The sequence below is a fragment of the Triturus cristatus genome, chromosome 6 (assembly GCF_964204655.1).
Source record: "Triturus cristatus chromosome 6, aTriCri1.1, whole genome shotgun sequence".
Classification (NCBI taxonomy): domain Eukaryota; kingdom Metazoa; phylum Chordata; class Amphibia; order Caudata; family Salamandridae; genus Triturus; species Triturus cristatus.
Window position 1 is genome coordinate 1,349,989 of NC_140589.1, and position 20,118 is coordinate 1,370,106.

General features: G+C 46.2%; 1 protein-coding gene and 1 pseudogene across 3 annotated transcripts in view; both read left to right on the plus strand.

Moving 5' to 3' along the window:
* The first annotated feature begins 4,604 nt into the window (after positions 1-4,604).
* The window catches only part of LOC146813611 (verrucotoxin subunit beta-like), a 162,291-nt gene continuing 146,777 nt past the window's right edge, over positions 4,605-20,118 (plus strand). For 2 of the 3 annotated variants that reach the window (XM_085610092.1, XM_085610093.1), the window contains exon 1: positions 4,605-4,761. The gene's annotated coding sequence lies outside the window, so the exon portion shown is untranslated. The remainder of the gene's footprint in view (positions 4,762-20,118) is intronic. The other variant, XM_085610094.1, reaches the window with a different exon arrangement.
* Positions 16,213-18,388, plus strand: LOC146813612 (RNA demethylase ALKBH5 pseudogene; annotated as a pseudogene).

Below are 20,118 nucleotides of genomic sequence, written 5' to 3' on the forward strand. Positions count from 1 at the left end.
GACAGAGGTTCCTCGTCACTCGTGGGGTCCACTTGCCTCAGCGTCACTGGGGACACACGATGGCCTTGGAGAAGTCAGGAAATCTTCTTCCTGGGATGCAGGGACTTTGGGCTCCGGCGGGAGCGATGGAGTTTTCGACCGTTGTTTGTAGTTTTTGGTGCCTGCCAAGCAGGGGAGTCACTCCTTAACTCCAAGGGAGATTCTTCCGTCTTCTAGAGGTAGTGGAACGTCAAAGGTCTGGGATTCGTCTTCAGAGCGTCGTCCAGGGGTATCTAGTTTGCAATGGCAAGGGTTCCCTAACTTATACTGGAAGGAATGGAGGGACTAGCTCTATGACCCCACCTGTGGGAGGGTCAGGGGAGTGGGTGGCTACACCCACTTCCCTTTGTCCAGTTTCACGCCAGAGCAGGGGCAGGTAGCCCCTGAGCCGGTTTGAACTGGTGTATGCACAGAGTAGCCTACTGCTCCCCCAGTGCAGGACTTCAAAGCACTCTAGGAGTGCACCCACCCAGCCCCAATACACTAAACCCTGCCTGGGAGGTGGTCACACCTCCCTGTGACAAGATACCTATTGTTGGGCCTCCTCCACTGCGAGTTTCGGTCATCAGCAGGAGGGCAGCCCAGTGTCTGTGACTGGTGGCATCCATTTTGTGATGCCAGGGCTCTTCAGGATTCTACTGTGTTTCCACAGTAGGTACATGTCTATCCCTCTAGAAGGGTGGGATCATACTCCCACACCAGTTACTGGTGTGGGGGTATGATTCCAAAGCGTTTGACATCAAACACAATATGTTTTGATGCAGCCATTCCAAAGTTAGCATTTACCGCGAGGTTATAATGCACTTAAGAGGATATGGTTTGACCGCATTCACAAACAGCCCCAGAGAATGGACTCTGAGAGCTGCAGAGGGGCCCTGCTCAGGCAGAGGCATCCCCTCACATGGAAACCAAGCACCCTGCCCTCAGGATTGAAAGGGCCTGCCTTAGAGGTGACTGATAGGTTTAAATGTGTGTGCAGGGGGGATATAGTGAACCTATATCCCAGTGAGGCGTGATAGCACCACCTCACCCAGGCTGCAGTAGCAGGCCTGTGGTGTCAGATTTAGTCTGCTTCCCAGGGGTGGCATAATACATGCTTCATCCCCTGGTAGGTCTGTGAAGTACCTATGCCCTTGGTACCTAAGGTACCATATACTAGGGACTCATAAGGCACCACAGTATCCAATCACTAGTGCACCTAATATGCACTCCAAGTTGTTTAGAGAGAACAGAGAGGCTGGGGCCCTGATTAGCAGGGTCCCAGCCAGACTATAGCCAGAAACCAGTGTAAACATCAGAAAAACCCCTCTTCAGCCAGGATAGCTTGACTCCAGTGGCGTAGTCAGCCCGAAACCGGTCCTAGGATGCTTGATTCCGGTCCAGGGAAGACATGGCTAGGCGGTTTGGGCTGGACTGTTCCCATGAGGCACAGGGTCAAGACTGATTTGCAAATGGCCATGTCTGAACTGGGGTGGCGTGGTGAGCAAAATAACGATGGATTAAGCCCAGATATGTGACTGGGGGTGAATGTTTTGCCAATGTGCAACATTCCGTCCATCATCTTGTGTGTTTTAAATATTTATATCACCATAACTCATTTTCTTCATTATCGCACATGCAAAAATATGTGAGTTCAGAATACCATTTGTACATAAACCTATTGTGTTTGATTTAATAGACTATGATGTTGCTCTATAATACTCTGGGCCACTTATAGGATTCACATGACAACAGCCTTGCCTCTTACTTCAATAATGGTTTATGTTTAAAAACTATCACTTGTAATAGGTACTTCTCAGTGCAGTGCTACAATGGGACGTATTAATGTTAAAGCTTTCATGTTAAAGAAAAACTCTTTTTTGAAGAGACTTTATCATATTTTACGCAGCCCTGCCAATTATCACACATCAGGCGTTAAAGTAAAGCATTTCAGTGAGGTGATCCGCATCACTGCACTGACATGCAATGTCATGCATTATAATGCGCCTCCTCAGCTACCTGGAGCACTGCTACAAAAATACACTATACAAGCTGCAGTGGCAGCGCACTGTGGGCGCTGCTCCCGGCAGGCTCGGGGGCCCTGGCTGAGCTCAGCCTGCACAGTGCTACAATGGAACACATTGAACTCGATGCTTTGGGCATCATTAATCACTTCAGGGTAGTTGGAGTCAGTGCCCAATGGTAAAAAGTAATTGGTGGGTCCTTCTGCCCCTGCTGCCTCTTGCGGCGTGAACGGGCGGGCGTCGGCAATTTTCATAAAGTTTAGGACCCGACCCCACTGGCTTGCAGTCTTGTGAACCACCTACTGGCACAAGCTTTTATCAATCATAAGGATCCATGGGTGCTCGGTTCAGCAGGCACTTGCCTTTTTTTTACATTCTAGGCAATAAGGTGCGTACGCGAGACTGCTTAGTTCAGGTCAAGACTTTTATCCCCCACTCCGCATGAGCCACATCGGTTAAATGGGGCTCTGTGCACAGGGCGCAGCAGGGCAGGATATCAATACCTGTCATACCACCACTTAATAGCTCCTGAGCACTCTGGGGGCCCACCTGCTGCTGCACCAAGCGCCCAGCATCAAGTTTTCACCAGTCGTTCCTTTCTCTTCTCTGGATGGCACAGGCAGGCGAGACACTTGTACTCTCAAAGCAGGTCATCATCAGCTGCCGGGCACTGGATTTAAGTTCCGAGCACAGTGTCAGGTGAGTGCTCAAATACAAGTTTTTAGTTCCTCAAATACTGATATGATAGTAAAATAATGGTTTGCAAGTCGGGAAATATTGAACTGCTTTACTGAATATTTTATCATATTGTATCGTTATTTATTGAGTGGATAGTAATTCGCTTCCCATTAGGCACATGAGAGAGCTTTTTTATTCAAGCTTGAACTTGGCCCAGGTAATGAAGAGGTGACTGGTAGCTATGGAAACTGGCCTGGCTAGTTATTTGCTGGTATTTTGGTAACAATAACAGAACTTTCTCTGGGTCCCTGCTAGCATGTGCAACAGGTCACTGATCTGGATTTAAATACACTTCTTAGTCTAACCAAACCATTAATGAGTGATTTCATATTTATTTCTGTAATATTGTGCATTTACTCATTTAACATATTTACCTAATACTGTAGCCATCTTGCTTTTGTTTAACCTCTTGAGTGCCCATGACGAGATGGTCTCGTCATGGGCCGCGGTTGCGCTGTGCCCATGACGAGACTATCTCGTCATGAACCCCGCCCGCTAATGAAAGGGCCGGCACAGGGCGGGGCACTCAAGGGGTTAAAAGGTGCACCATGGTGATAGAACCTGGTGTGGTGATGCTCCTGTAAGTTTGCTGTCAGTTGCATCTGACATTAGCTGCTGGATGGATGGGATCACTTTACTGGATTAAACTTAACTTCTATTTTACTATCTGGAGACTCTTCATCTTTACTTTTAACTTGAATTTTACAATTTCCACAAAGGTGGGCATGAATCAGTATATAGTATGCGAGAGGCCGACACACAAACCTTATACAAAATGCTACTGCATAGGAAAATTGTAAAATGAGGTTTTTTTACAGGGTGACAGCAAACATCCTGGGGCAGATATACAAGCCCCTAGCGCCACTTTTGCGTCACTTTTCCTATGTTAAAAATGGCGCAAAGTGGCGCAAGGGGCTCGTAAATAAGCCCCCCTGTCCACCAAGGAGCACAAGCACAGAAAATTCCCAGCCGCAGTATCAAGGGAGGCATTTACAGAAATAAAGTACACGGCTTACATTGCAGCTGTTTCAATATACAAATAGTGCACATAGTGCTAAATCCCATTCAGCCCACTAGGCCACTGGCCTACGAAGCAGGGGCTATTAGGGTGTCTGCTTATCCAACTTGATAATAGAATCACGGCTTTCATGAAGATGCCTGTGGGTGAGCCCACCTATCTTACATTTGTTTAAGAGAACGATTAGGTCACAAGGGCACAAGTGTCCTTACACTTCTGATGGCTTCCAGCAGTTTGAATATCGTCTTAGAGAGTTTTTCGTTGCTCAAATAAATGCAATTTTCTGTTTTCCTCGTCTTCGTTGCTTTCTATTGATTGTCAGTAAGTGTCACTCAGTCGTTGTCACTCATAATGCCACTGCAATGATGGAAATGTCACACATAAGCCATCCGGGACCTTGGCAGCCGTGTTTACGTGACGTTTGCTGTATGATGTATATCAAACATATTTAGGGCTCTGAGCGCCGAGCGAGAGCAGAGACCTGCTCGCCCGTTAACTTGTCGGTTCCGATATATAAAAAAAAACAATGTCTCGTGGCCACTTAAAAACGGTTGTACATTTTGAGAATCATAAATGATAGGTATTTTTCGGAGTCAAAGGTGGTCTCCCAAGGCTTAGGGCATGGCCCCCCGCCGGCCCGCCCGATCCACGGGCTCCTCTCGCTGCGTCCTCAAGAACAGGTCCGCTTTGAGGCTGCTCTGAGGCCGCTTTGAGCCCGGCCGTGAGGTCCGCTTTCACCGGCCTTCACCGCGCAAGGACCGCTGCTCGGCCGCACGGACACCACGCCCGCTACAGCCCTCTGCGCGTTCCTGTCACCGTACGTGAGCCACGCACCAGCGGGGACGCGCGCGACGCGTCATGACGCAGCGAGGTCAGGGGTCATTCCTCCAAAGAGCACTACTATTAACTGCAAGAGGGGAAGGAGCCCTGTGTCCGACGTGACTCGTCACTCGCCTCGCGCAGGTAAGGGCCGGCACAGACAAACAGCATGAGGAAACCAAGGGTGGGAAACACTGTCACTACTTCCGGGTGAACAGGAAGTGAGAGGGACTCCCCTGCCTCACGTGCCTGCTGGCGCGTGGAACACTCTGCACGAGGGCGTTGAAAGCAAGCACTGGCAATGCCAACCGCTCTTGCCATAGGTTGACTTCAGTGGCGTGGATAGGAGCGAAGAGTAGTGTTGTCAAGTACTTCCAAGTGTTGTGGAGGGAGTAGAGTGTTGTAGAGTGGAGTGTATTATAGTGATGTGTTGTGGTGCAGAGTATAGTGTAGTAGTTGTAGTGTAGAGTGTCGTATAGCACATTTGGGTAGGTCCGTGTATATTATGAAATGTAGGCGTGTAGTGTTATACAGCCGTGGCGCGTGCAGGTAAGAGCAGTTTGGCAGGGTTGGGATGGGCTTTGACGGATGACCACAAGGGAAAATTAAATAAATAATTAATTTTCACTTGTTGTCATCTGTCGAAATCCCACCCGCCTGGCCTCACCACTCTTACCTGCATGGGCCGCAGCTGGTGTTATAGAAAATAGTGGAGTAAAGTGATAATTAGTGTATAGGTGGAGGTGCGTAGAGTGATGTATTGTGGATTAGTGTCTTAGAATGGCAGATAGTGGTGTATAGTGCTGCAGAGCGGTGTGGTATATAGTGCATTGACTGACTGACTGACTTATTTATTAAGCGCACTTATGCCGAGGCGTCTTGGCGCTGTGATGGAAGGGACGAGGTGGAGCTAGATTAAGAATTGATGAACAGCCAGGTTTTCAAGGCCTTTCGGAACGGGATCATATTAGTTCCCAGTCGAAGTGCTGTTGGAAGGGTGTTCCAAAGTCTTGCTGCTTGGAACGAGAAGGCCCTGCCTCCCCATCGTGACCTCTTAAATTTTGATGGGCAGACTAGGCCCATGGTAGAGGATCTGAGTGTGCGAGAGGGGGCATAGGTAGGAAATAGGGATTTCATGTCGTCAGCCCCTCCTCCATGTACAGCCTTATGCACTAGACATAAAGTCTTAAACTGGATCCTGTTACGGACAGGAAGCCAATGGAGTCTCCTCATGTAAGAAGATGTGGGATGATGCTTCGGGAGATCAAGCAGGACTCTGACAGCCGCATTTTGCAGGGATTGAAGCTTAGAAAGCTGTCGCTCCCCTATCCCGGCATACAATGCATTGCAGTAGTCTATACGGGAGAGGACTAGGGCCCCCACTACTGTTTTCCGCAAGGTAAACGGGATAAAAGGTAGGATCTTCCGGAGTATTTTGATCATCAGGAAACAGGCCGATGTCACCTGATTGACTTGGAACGTCAGTGAGAGGTCTTTGTCCATCAGGAAACCTAGGTTCTTTACTTTGGGTGCGGGGACTGGACAGGTGCCCGCTTCAGATGGCCACCAAAGATGGTTCCAGATGGACGGCTTGTGGCCAAATTCTATCACCTCCGTCTTCTCAGTGTTTAGTTTTAGGAAGTTCAGACTCATCCAACTCATCACTCTGGAGAGGCAGGTTCTAAATTTCTCCGCTGTAACTTCAACACTTTGCGACAGAGACACCACTAATTGTGTGTCGTCGGCGTAAGAAAAAAGATTTAACCCATGATCCTTTATTAAGTTAGCTAGTGGGGTGACATATAGATTAAACAATGTGGGGGACAATGCTGATCCCTGAGGAACACCACAAGGAAGAAGAAGTTCTTCAGACTGGAGACCATCCCAGTGGATCTGCTGAGATCTGGACTCGAGAAAAGAGTGGAGGAGCGCCAGAGCAGAGTCCTTTATGCCTAGCTGGATCAATCTATCATGTAAAACTGCATGATTAACGGTGTCAAACGCCACCGTTAGGTCGAGTAGGACAAGAGTGGCCCTGCCCCCACTGTCCATGGCTCTACGAATTTCCTCTGTAGCCATTATTAAGGCAGATTCAGTGGAGTAGCGTGGTCTGAAACCGTGTTGTGTGGTGTCCAAGGAGCTGTTAGTATCGATGAATTGCATTAGCTCCTGATTGATCACTTTTTCTAAAACTTTGGCGGGCAGAGGAAGACAGGATATAGGGCGATAATGTTTAGTGACCTGAGGGTCAAGTGCAGGCTTCTTAAGAATCGGCCTTATACAAGCCTTTTTCCAGGTTGAAGGAAAGACACCTGAGCTAATGATCTCATTTAGCAAGGGAGTCAGAGATGCACTTATCACTGTAGGGGCCAAGTGGTAAATGCGAGGAGGGCAGGGATCTAGGGGAGAGCCAGATTTTATTTGGAGTAGTATGTCACTGACCTGTTCCTCACTGAGAGGAGAGAATTGGGACAGGCTGTTGGGCGGTATGGGAACCTCCAAGGGATGACCTGTGTTATTCCCAGGGGCAGATTGTAGCTCCTGGAGTTCCTTATAGACATCTTGGATCTTGCGTTGAAAGAAAAGGGCGAGATTATCAATGAATTTTTGATCAGGACAGAAAATAGAATCGTTGGGACTCCTAGATAGTAATGTCACTATTTTGAAGAGTTCCTTCGAGGAACTATTAGCCTCTTGAATTTTGTTAGTGAAGTATGTGACTTTGGCTTGTTTTATTAAGGACTTGTACATGTCCAGAGTATGATTATATTCCTTCTTTAATGCAGGACTGTAATCTGATCTCCAAAGACGTTCCTGCCGTCTACATTTGATTTTGGCAAGTTTCAGCTCTGGTGTGTACCAGGGTGAAGTCACTAGTCGTTTTTTTGGCTGAATGAGTTTCACTGGGGCTAGTTTGTCAATTGCCTTACTGATCCAGGAATCAAATTTAGTAGCCCCGCCATTGCTGTCCTTAGGGTGAGGGGTACCCTCTAGCAAGGCTTCAGCTAGTTCGATGCCTTGGATGTCCTTCCAAGGGCGGGTGTTGACCAGCCGAGGGCGGGATTTCCGTCCCGTTATGGATAGATGGAGGTTCACCTTAAAAAGGATTACTGCGTGGTCCGTCCAAGGGACCCGTTGAATATCTTTTACAGCAATCCTGTCGTTATTGGTGAAAATTCCGTCTAATGTGTGGCCTGCCAAGTGGGTGGGTTGTGTTATGATTTGGCAAAGTCCATATCCTGCCATGATGTCAATAAGGTTGGAGGAGTCTGAATTGGTAAGGTCATCTAGGTGAAAATTAAAGTCACCTAGGACTGTAAGTGTTGTGGTATCATAACACGATTCAAGAAAGGTCTGTAGAGATTTTGTAAAAGGGGCTCTTGCTCCAGGGGGACGATAGACCAGTAGACCGGATAGAAGTTCCACATTATTGAGTTTTATAATAAATGACATGACTTCGGCCTCTAGTGAGGATTCTTGTTTAAAAGAAACTTTGAGGTGGGAGCGATGGATAAGCGCAATACCCCCCCCGACCGATCCTGTCCGGTCTACTTGCGCCAGTGAGTATCCCGGGGGGACAGCACTGTTCCAATCTGGGGCAGAGGTGACCGATGACCAGGTTTCTGTAAGAAAGACCAAGTCAGAACTGGTGGCTGAGATGAGATCCTCCAGTTCGTACTTATGTTTTGCCATTGACCTTGTGTTAAGGAGAATACAGTGCAACTCGTTAGACGATTTTGCGATATTAACAGAACTGACGTTCCTCTCATAGGGAGCTTTTTGTTCAGAACATTGGGTGAGAGGGCTGAAGCCAGAGTGGTACAAAGGGGCGGAGATACCATGAGGCGCAATAAAAACCGTCTTTAGACCGCACATTGGGCAGCAGTTAGGACCTACTGTATCATGGTCGAGCAGAAGAGTCAGCCGCTGACACTTACCAGTGTTTAAGGCCAGTAGTTCATCCGGCTGATACCCAAGTCTGACACCGACCGTACGGCCCATGGCGCTGGCCGCGATCTTGGCGCGGACGGGCGCAGACGGGCTTGCCTTTGGCGCGCCTTTGGCGCGCCGCCGGCGCGCCCGCTGCGCGCGTCCGCTGCGCGGTCGCGTCATTGCGTGTTTTATAGTGTGCGACCCGGGAACTAGAGCGCTGACTCAATTCGGAATGAACTTGCTCCGAAATGGGCTACGCGCTAAGCAGTGGTGACACACAGATTCCCCTCGCTAAACACGTTAAAAACACAGTGCAAATTCGGCAAGAAACAATCAATAGTTTTTAAGATTAAAAAGGTGGTCTGAGCATCAATATAAAACAGTCTCTCTCCCCCCTTCAATCAGGTGCGCGGTCGCGTCATTGCGTGTTTTATAGTGTGCGACCCGGGAACTAGAGCGCTGACTCAATTCGGAATGAACTTGCTCCGAAATGGGCTACGCGCTAAGCAGTGGTGACACACAGATTCCCCTCGCTAAACACGTTAAAAACACAGTGCAAATTCGGCAAGAAACAATCAATAGTTTTTAAGATTAAAAAGGTGGTCTGAGCATCAATATAAAACAGTCTCTCTCCCCCCTTCAATCAGGTGCGCGGTCGCGTCATTGCGTGTTTTATAGTGTGCGACCCGGGAACTAGAGCGCTGACTCAATTCGGAATGAACTTGCTCCGAAATGGGCTACGCGCTAAGCAGTGGTGACACACAGATTCCCCTCGCTAAACACGTTAAAAACACAGTGCAAATTCGGCAAGAAACAATCAATAGTTTTTAAGATTAAAAAGGTGGTCTGAGCATCAATATAAAACAGTCTCTCTCCCCCCTTCAATCAGGTGCGCGGTCGCGTCATTGCGTGTTTTATAGTGTGCGACCCGGGAACTAGAGCGCTGACTCAATTCGGAATGAACTTGCTCCGAAATGGGCTACGCGCTAAGCAGTGGTGACACACAGATTCCCCTCGCTAAACACGTTAAAAACACAGTGCAAATTCGGCAAGAAACAATCAATAGTTTTTAAGATTAAAAAGGTGGTCTGAGCATCAATATAAAACAGTCTATCTCCCCCCTTCAATACATTAGTGTTAATGGAGTATAGTATTATAGAGTTTAGTATTGTAGAGTGTAGTGTTGTATATTGTTGTGTAGTAGAGTGTAGTTTAAAGTTAGGTGGCTTAAAGTATAGTTTTGCAGAGTATATTGACAGTGTAGTGGTGTAGAGAGCGTTTGTTTTGAGTAAAGCGGTAGAGAGTATTGGTGTTTTGTGTAGTGAGGTAGAGTAGTATAGAGTGCTGTAGTAAATAGTATAGTGCTGTAAAGTATATTGCAGTTTTATATAGTGCAGTGGTGTAGAGTGGATTATGGTAGAGTACACTATAGTGTTATAGAGTGGAGTGGTGCAGGGCAGAGTGTAGTGGCGTAGAGTATAGTGGCGTAGAGTGCATTAGAGTTGGGAGGTGTTGAGTGCAGCAATATAGAATGTAGTGGTATAGAGTGTAGTTATGCAGAATAGAGCTTTAGAGTGCATGTTTGTATAGTGCTGTGTTGCAGAGTGGTATAGAGTATAGTGGTGTAGAGCGGATTGAGGTAGAAAACTGTGGTGCAGAGTAGAATAGAGTGGTAAGTAGTGTTGTTTTTTAAAGTGTTGTGACATAGTGTAATGGCGTAGAGTGATGTGGCATACTGTAGAATGCAGTTTTTTATTGTGGTGCAAAGTGCAGTGGGGCAAAGTAGTTGGCGTAGGTGTAGTGGGGTTAGGGTATATTAGTTTTGACTAAAGTGGTGTTGAGTCTATTGGTATAGAGAGTGCAGTTTTAGACTGCAGTGACATAGTAAGTCTGTAGAGGCGTAGAGTGACGTAGCGTATAGTGCGTTGGCATAGAGTTGCATGTTTTGTAGTGGTATAGAGTGCAGTTGTGTGGAGGGCATTGTTTTAGATTATAGTGAAGTGGTGTCGAGTGTAGTGGTGTAGAGTGCAATGGTGTTTAGTGACGTAGGTTGCAGTGGCATATAGAAGAACGTTGTAGTGTATGTTGGTGTAAAGTAGTTGGCGTAGCTATAGTGAGGTAGAGTGCATTTGTTTTGAGTAAAGTGGTATAGAGTGAAGTGTTGTAGAGTAGTGGGTTTGAGGTGAGTGGCATAGCATAGAGTTCAGTAGTGGAGGGCAGTGATGAGTAGAGTGTTATAGAGTGTAGAGGCGTAGAGTGGTTTATAGTGTACTGGTGTAGAGCACAGTTATTTACAGGTGAGTGGGTAATAGTGAAATGGCATTTAGTATTGAGTGGTGCATAATAAAGTAAAGTAGCGTAGTATTAAGTGGTAATGCTGAGTGTAATAGGGCAGTGGTGAACTTTGTAGATTTGTGTGTTGTAAGTATATTGGTGCATAGTGGTTTAGAGTTTATAGCAGAGTGAAGTGGCACATAGTTTAGTGGCGTAGAGTAGAGTTGTATATGTTCTATTTTCATATATTAGTGTTGTGCACAGTTTACTAGCCTAGTTAAGTAGTTCTCTTGTGAGCATGTGTTTGTCTTTTTTGTTCAAAGTATAAAATTACGACAAATGTTGCTTCGTAGTTACATCCAACATTTGGCAAGCTTGTGAAATAGTCTCGGTTGGAAGATTTTTCTGCTATGTTTTTGAACAAGTTAATGTTTGTGTGTGAATCACATACACATCTGGTCACAATAGAGATAGCGATATTTGTTTTTCCTTTTGCCACTCTTTTGTTGTGCAGCCATCTGGGTTTGATCAATAGGAAGGTGTGAGCGCATTTCAATGACTTTTCTGCCCAAGGTTGACTTTTATAATATGGATCACGTGCATCTAATGCCACAGGCTGCTTATAGGAATGCAACGTTACCACCAGCTTAAAATTCATTTTCTGCCAAAAAAAAGGCAAGAATTACTTTTCTGTATGGTTCATTTATTACTGTTTTTTTCGCAGTTTTGCATGTGAGCCATATTCTGTGAATAGTACATGTTGTCAGCTGCAGGTAAATTATCCCTCTGCTCTACCTTATATCAACTATAACTGCCAATTCAATATTCTCCTATCTTTCTTTAGCAGGTAAACTAAATAATACAGGTATTTTGGCACATAGAATTATTTTTTTTTGAACTGCAGAAAATAAATGTAATTCTGCAGTTGTTTTCTAAATGATGCATTTCTACAAAACTGGCCCCTCTCGCGGCAAAAGCAGTAGAGCAAGTGGCAAGAATGCTCACTAGAGGACAGTATTTACTTCACTAAGAGCTAATGTCCACAAACAGATTTAAGAGTGTGAGACGGGCACTTTAATAAAGAAAAATTCACTGCGTGAAAGTCCCACACAGCCTTCAGCTGCTATGAAAGAAATGCTCAAGAAGACAGTGGAGAGTGGCATGTAAACAAATGGCAGTGATACCACAGGAGTTCCAATTAGAAAATAAAATTGTCAGCCAGGCATGTGGACAAGCAGCTATCAGAAACTGGTCGGGACTCTGTTAATAGCAGCTAATAGGGACAAAGAGCTCTACAGACCAATAAGCCTCAGAAAACAAAGGCACTGTCGACTAGTGAAAATGCCCACCTGCATAAACAGATAACCTCTGTAACACAGACTAAGTAACAACCCACACACGGTCTCGCATAGCGAATCAACATAGCTCTAACTTTAAACAATATGTATCTTCAGTGTGTGCTAAACAGACGCACGAGCCACAGCCTGGATGCAATATATTGCGTCCTTCAGGGGCCCAGGCAGCCATGCATTGAAAAACCGAACACAAAAATACAATTTCAACTATGGCAGTGATTTTCAAGCCTTGGACGCCCTAATCCATTAATAACAGCAGGAAAGATACAGTCGCTCTGCCTCTTGTGGAACCAGATAGTGGAACTGAACCACTTAAATTCCGTGGCAGCTCCTGTAACTGTAGCTCCTGGCAGACATTGAACAGCACTGGAAATACCTCAGTCTTTCTCTCTCTCTTCAGGTTTTGCTAGATGGGTTCTGCTGGACCTTTTCCAGCTGCTGTAGACCCAGCAGTGCTGCGTAAATGCCTGACTTTCATTTCCTCGCTGTCGGCTGTGCGCTGGAATCTGGCTGTGTGGAAGAGTGGTTCTGATGTGTTTGAGCGCAGAGACCTGAGTTGCCCTCTGCAATGTGGAGTAATGTAACCATGAGCAGGCAGCCCATGAGCGCTCACAAAAACAAGCCATGAACTTGAATGCAACTCTGGAACGAAAGACTAGTGTGTGCAGAGATTTCTCCTGTGTCACTCTGCAGAGGTTGCTGCTGCCATCTACCATCATCTTCTCGCCACATCCCGCCCTTGGAAAAACAAAAAATCAAACGCTATGAAGTGGCCAGTGCTTCACTTAGGAGGAATAAAGACACAAGTGCATGTGGGAGGGGGAGAACAAACGGGCATGCGGAAGAGACGAAACAGGATTTGGGTGGGTGAGGACAAAGTAAACAAGATAAAGGCACGCACGTAGCCACTCGAAACACGATCACGTGTGAAGAGCTGTTCAGAATTTACAAAAAAAGTTCCTGAACAGATTGTAAATTAGAAAAAAAGAAGAAGCCAACAAGGCCTAGACGAATACTTCAGGGGAGGGAATGAGTTGCGAAAAGGAGGGACCAGGAAGACAAATTACCCACTGGCAAGCAAGGAATTTGGAAAGACAAATTGAAAGTGGTGGGAGGAGTTCAATCCACAAAGTACATACAGCAGATCATCCTGACAGCGCAAGTGCTGTCTAGGCTCAACCTGAGAAGTATAGAAACTGTGATGCTGCATGCAATTGGGGCAGGGTCAAAGCTGTGGCTAAAAAAACAAAATATTCTGTTTTTTTTAAAATCTTTCACAGTCAGGTAGCTACATCCAAATTAACGTGGAGCTTAAATGAAAAATAAATCAAAAATATGTTACTTAGTGTGAAATGCACTATAGTAGTACATTATGAAACCTCTATTAGTTAATGCACTGTAGAGGTCTGTGTGTGTTTAACCAGAGAGCCACAAAACTGAATCCGGGTTGATGCAGTGTAGAATAGTGACTTGTTTCTATCTAGTGTTAATAATCCACAGCCTGTGACAACAAGCATTTGCAATGCGATAGGTCTCGCATCATAAAAGTTTGAGCTATTGGCATTGCTAATAATAATGCAACACCAATAGCTCAAACATTTAGTAATGCCAGACCTATTGCATTGCAAATGCTTGGTTTGTGTAAAAATGCAAGATGGATTTAATGAATTTGCGAGATGTGTAAAACTGAACTTGTAGCCTATGGCGTTTCACTCTATAGATTATATATGATAAAATAACTCCTTATAGCAATACAGAGTGGCAGGTCACTATTATCTGTAATAAATGAGCAGGTCTAAGGTTAGCACATACCGAGGGGAGGGGAGGGGGAAGGCTTTCTCTGATGGATTCGCGTTCAGTGTCCTCGTCATTTTATAGGTCAAGCATACAGCCTAGCTAAGTAAAGTGCAAAAAAAGCGAGGACACTTTACAAGCGTAAGGGCATTTTCATGCGTGATTTACAAAGTTTGTTGTAGTGTGCTTTTATAACTATAATAAATTGAAAAGGTTGTGGCATTACGTCAGACCTGCTGACTTTGAAACTGGGGAAAAATATATTTTAAAAAAATCACTTTTACTGTGCTCCATTTAGACCCTTTTCTTTTCTTGGGGCTATAAACCAATGAAGTGCTTCTGATGTAAAAATTCCAGTGCAGGTTAGGGCTGCATACGTTAGTGCAAGAAGCTTAATGAGCAGTGGGACTATTACATGCAATCTTGCTATTCGGTAAAGAGAGCTATCTTCAGTCACATTTAAAAGCAGGTTAATCATTGACCTCTAGTTGACCCATGTTAATTTATCGCTTTGATTTCCTATGTGAGTCGCTTGTGTTTGCTCATCTTAAGATCCTTATATGAGTTTTAGCAATAAACAGTACTGCTCTGAGAGGAAGATTACCTGTAACAGTGACAGAAGCGGCATTTCGATTTTTCATGCGACACTCAATCAATCATTGGCATTTATAAAGCGCACTACTCACCCGTAAGGGTCTCAAGGCGCTGGGGGGGGAGGGGGTTATTGCTCGTACAGCCAGGTCTTGAGCTGCCTTCTGAAGGAGTGGTGGTCCTGTGTTAAGCGGAGATGGCTGGGGAGAGAGTTCCAGGTCTTCGCTGCGAGGTAGGAAAAAGATTTGCCTCCGGCGGTGGCTTTGCGGATGCGGGGGACGGCTGCCAGGGCTTGTCCGGTCGATCGCAGGTTGTGTTGGCCTTTCAAGGCCAACGTCCGCTTTGAGGCCTGTCATGAAATCGCCTCGAAAGGTCAGGCACGGGCAACGGATTCAACACTAATATACATTGAATGAGCCTCTCCATTGCCGCAGCGATATTCGATTTCGCCTTCCTGATCCACCACTGCTCACCCTTCAACCAGTGCGCCTCCTTCAAGCGTTCATTCAGCAGGAAAATTTATTGCAAGTGGAACAGGAGGTAAAAGCGGTTCTGAATTTATTTTTTGCATCGCGCTTTCAGTTTGAGTGAAAGCGTGATGCAAGAAATAAACACGCGCCGCCATTAACAAAGCCCCTGTCCCAGCTGCGCACGTCGTGCAGCCTTTGTAAGCAGAACAAGCACGCAAGTGGTGCGCGCGCTCCACAGCAAGACATCTGTTTTGCATTATCGGGCACGATAATGCAAAACAGATGTAGGGCCTGCGGTTAACCGACACCAATAGGCCATGGGCAGAGCAATGCGCCCGCCTTTGGCCAATTGCGTGCTGTCTTTGTTAAAAAGACGCACGCAAAGGCCAATAGCGTGGGGCAAAACGAAAAGCACACGCACGAGCGTGTGCCATTCTTAGGTTAGTTTTAGAAGCCCCTACATGAGGTCTTTCGCCAGAACAGCGCATGCGTACTGTTACAGGCTCAACCTAAAAAGCACTGTGAATATGTAAGTCATTATTTTAAACTTGCATTATACACAGTATAAGATAGGTTTCTACAAAATGTGCAGAAAGATTTAAGATAAAGTGCTTCTAAATATAGATTTTATTAAGACCCAAACTGTACGTAATGTAATTTTTAGGGCGAACCTGAACTAGCGCGCAAGCGCTGCTCTGACGATCTGTTGTAGGTAGAGTACGGAGGACAATCCCGGCCCATATTTCTCATTGGCTTGTGCCTTTGTAAATGCTGGCCTTTGATTCCTTAATGGGCTTTTTAGTCCCTCATTAGTACGGCCATGTCGTCATTTGTATCTTCCCATGGCTACTGGCCCCTTTACTTGGTTGTTACACGGTACGTGTACTTTTTTTCTTTATTTAGCTTCTCCTACATTCGGCATGACGAGCAACATGCTTCTCTTACATTCAGCACGCCATGACCGCTTTCACTTTCGACGCAGCCGGGACAATGGCGGCCGCAATGCCATTGGTCTCACATTTTTTTTCTAAGAGAAATCTCTCTGCTTTGGCCAGTCCCAGTCCATCGTCTAACTTGATTACCCGCCACGGCACAAGCGAAGTTTCTGCTGTCACGGAGCTGAGCCATGCACGGCTCCCTCTGCTGCAGCCGCCTTTGGGTAATGTGAGCCCTGCAGCATGGCCACCAGTGGATACACTGGCATGTGGGAGAAGTTGTAGTCCTTGATGCCTTACCATAAAGGACCGGAGCCGGGCTCCAAAGAAAGCTGTCAGACGGCGAGTATAGTGACCATGAGGAGCCACCACTGCCCCCTCTTCCGCCTCTCCACTACCGAGACGAGGAGATGCGCCGGGTGCATTGACGAAGTGGTGCGTGCCGCCGAGAAGGGGCTGTACAAGGAGCACACCATGGACCGGGCTCCGCTGCGCAACACGTACTTTTTGGGGGAGGGCTACACTTGGGGCGCAGCTGTACAAGCGCAGGCCTGGCCAGGAGCAGCTATACACCAAGGGCAACGTGGATGAGATCCCCGCCTGGGTGCACCAGCAGATCATCCGCAAACGAGGAGCACCAGGTCATCCCTGAGGGCTTCGTTAATAGCGCCGTCATCAACGATTACTAGCCCGGAGGCTGCATCGTCTCGCACGTGCACCCCAGCCACATCTTCGGACGGCCCATCGTTTCCGTGTCCTTCAGCGACTCGGCGCTGTGCTTCGGCTGCAAGTTACAGTTCAAGCCGATCCGGGTGTCCGAGCCCGTGGTGATTTGCCTGTGCGGAGGGATATTGTCACCATCTCCAGGTAAGAGAAGATGGGGTTGGTGTCATACTGTGGGAGTGAAGATGCCTCCTCTCTGTAAGGCGAAAGTGATGGGTAATGTTATTTTAAGTGCCAAAAGTCTAAAACATTTGTGATCATCACTATACAGCAAGAATGTCATAATGTAGTCTTTTGTTAATATCAAGCACCCTTAAACTCAGGGTCTGTAGCACTTTTTAAGCAAAGCGCAACATGTACTCATCAGTCTTCTTGGCAGATGGATAGATTGAAGGATCACAGTCCTTGAGGTAAGGTGGTAAAACGGCCCACTGCCCTCTGGTAAAGAAATATATGCTCACTATCCACAGGGGAGGAAGCATAATTCACCACTATGATTGAGAGGAGGGTGGGGTGGGAGTCACCCTCTGAGGGTCGGATCACAATGCTTGCGCACGGTTAATTCCCTCAAGTAAGGTGGGGCTTTGGCTGAGGGTTACCTGGCTTACTTGTCTTGGGATGGCATGGTCATAATTATTAGAGGGTGTGAAAGTATGACCAAGTCCATGGCGAATGTACTGTGGGGTTTACATCCACTATAGAGTCGCTCCCAGTTGCTTGGTTTCTCATTTCCTGGTGATAAGAATACCATTACTATTTACATATAAAACAACATCTCATTGTTTAATCACAGCTGTCTATCTATAGTTGTTTGGAGTACCGCTGCGGCTTGTTTTGCTTGTATAGTGCTGAGCATTTTATAGAGCAAAATAGTACGCAGATTCCTTATATACTAGGGTATGGATGGACACCTTCCTCCGCTAAGCACTGTCCTAATTCTCCCATATGGTTCTTCAGACTGATTTTTCTGGTTCGAATGTGATAGCAGGATCAACATAATATTGGAATTCCATCGCCGTTCGATGTTTACATTGCGGCAGAGTTAAAATTTCTTGCCAATGGTTCTGGCAGATAATCTCCCAATTTTGAATTTTGACAACACTTACACATCTTCTTCACTGCACTATTTATCACTACTTTGAAGACGTCTCTTCCTCTGATATTTACAATGTAACAAGCGGACGAAAAGGCCCTTTATTGCAATGCAATAGGTCTCGCATTTGAGAGAGTTTAAGCTATTAGTATTGTAAATGCAAGGCCTTTTGTTTATGTTTTAAAAACCCAAAACATAAATAAAAGGCATTGTCATTTACAATGCCAATAGCTCAAACTCGCGTGAATGTGAGACCTACTGCATTGCAAAAGCTTGTTTTACATAACTGTTCCTCCAACACCTCGTCGGTGTTGTAAGCACTATATAAGTACAATTGTAATTGCAGCTCAGTTGTTAACTCTTTGCACTACCACTCAAAAATAATAAATCTTTATCATCACAAAGCTTCAAGTGTTTCAACCAATTAAAGCCAGTATCGGCTCCCAAGCATCCTTTACATTTGCACATTAACTTGTGCATATTTGCATTTCTTTCAGGCAAGCAGCACCCCGGCAGGAAGGCTCGTTTATCTGCCTGCCAGGCTTCGGTTTCACAGCACAAGACATACTGAATGACACTTCAGCAGAAGCATTCAAGCTATAAGAATTCATCGTCCTGGGCCGGTTGTCTTTTTTCAACAAGCATTTGCAATGCAATTGGTCTCGCCTTTGGGACCTTATATGTATTTAGCTATGCAGCACATTAGCCGGGGTGCTGAAACATCTACTGTTTTTAACATGGAGGGAAAATAAGCCCCAAACTGCGTGAAATGCCAGGTTTGGGAACACATTGAGAGAAATATTGCCTTTCAACAGGCAAGAAGGATGTGTGCACAGCCTCAGGTGGTAGCGGAAGGAACCGGGGGTAAGAGAAGGCCAAGGGAGGATGTTTGCCTAGGCGAGACCTAAAAAGGAAAGGGAAATAGTTAACCATTTAGTGGCTGATTTGTACAAAATGAAATCAGAGAACTTTGATAAATCACAGCTTCCGCGCTTCAATTGTGTGATCTTAGGCAAAAAATGTATTTCATCAAAACTCCCTTTGTTTTCATTATGGCTATGGAAGCCCTTTCAAATATGTGAGTTCAGAATACCAGCTGTGCAAAAACCTATCACGTTTGATTTAATAGACTATAATTTTACTTTGTTTACATGGCAACTGTTGTGCTTCTCAGTTCACTAAAGGTTCATGTTTGAAACTCTTTTAATAAGTCCTTCTCAGTGCAATGTTATGTATAAAGGCATAATATTACTTCCACATGTTAGGCACTTTTTTATTTTCAAAAGGCTATCCTATTTTACATGATGTGTGTTGTATCATTTACATAGGTAACATTTTCAGTGCTCGGTTCGTGCAGGGGCTATAAGAGCCGAGCCAGACCCTTGGTTAGGTTCTCCCCATTAATTCGTTTGATCTCTCTCCTGTGATGTGGTGTAACCCGCTCAGTTAGCTTTTATTTACATTGTTTTAATGTTGTCGATAGCGATCAGCCACCTGAGTTCTACGGTCGGTTGCGAGAATTGCACAGAAACATGACGCGCGGTGAGGTCCGTGCAGCGCTATCATGGTCCTGCGGGGTCCCTGCAGCGCTAACATGCTCCTGTGGCGTCCGCAGAGTATCCTACGCCGTGTGCAGACACTGCACTGTGCTCACCACTTGTGCCCGGCTCCAGGCGGCTGTATGTGTCGAGGAGAAGAATGTTTAGGACCACTGTTCAGTGCGGGGGCGCCAAGCCTCGGGTGTGCCCCGGTGCCTGCCTGCTTAGGGCGGGAGGACGTCTGGGCAGGGGAGCGCATTCAGGCCTGGGCACGGTTTGCGGGGTGGCTGTGATCCATGCCGTGGTGAGGGAGGATGTGCAGGCCAGGGGTGCTGCAGCCTCCCGTCAGCCTCCAGGTGCTCTCCCTCTCAAAGATGTTCTCACTATATCACACTACATACTCATTTACAACACTAGCAATACCTCATATAAACAAATAACATATCTTTGAAAAGTGTTTTTCTTTAACATGAGAAAGTGTTTCTGTTAGAAGGCGACCTCAGAGGGGCCCGGAGGGGGCCCTGACTGCCCTGAGACCCACCCTCGAGGTATCGTAGCCGGGCACTGGCGGGAGACTCCTCAGGGGGAGGAACCTCGTATCTAGGATCGCACACTCGGCACCACACGACAGAGAGACACCACACAAGGAGTTCTTACGAGCAAATCTTTATCAAGTTAGAGTAGTAGGATCTTTATGATCTGCACGGTAAATATGTACAAGCAGAGCGTGGGCTCTCAGAGTCTTGGAGGGGGGTAGCGGGACAGTCTTTGGGGATATGGATCAGATGCAGGAGC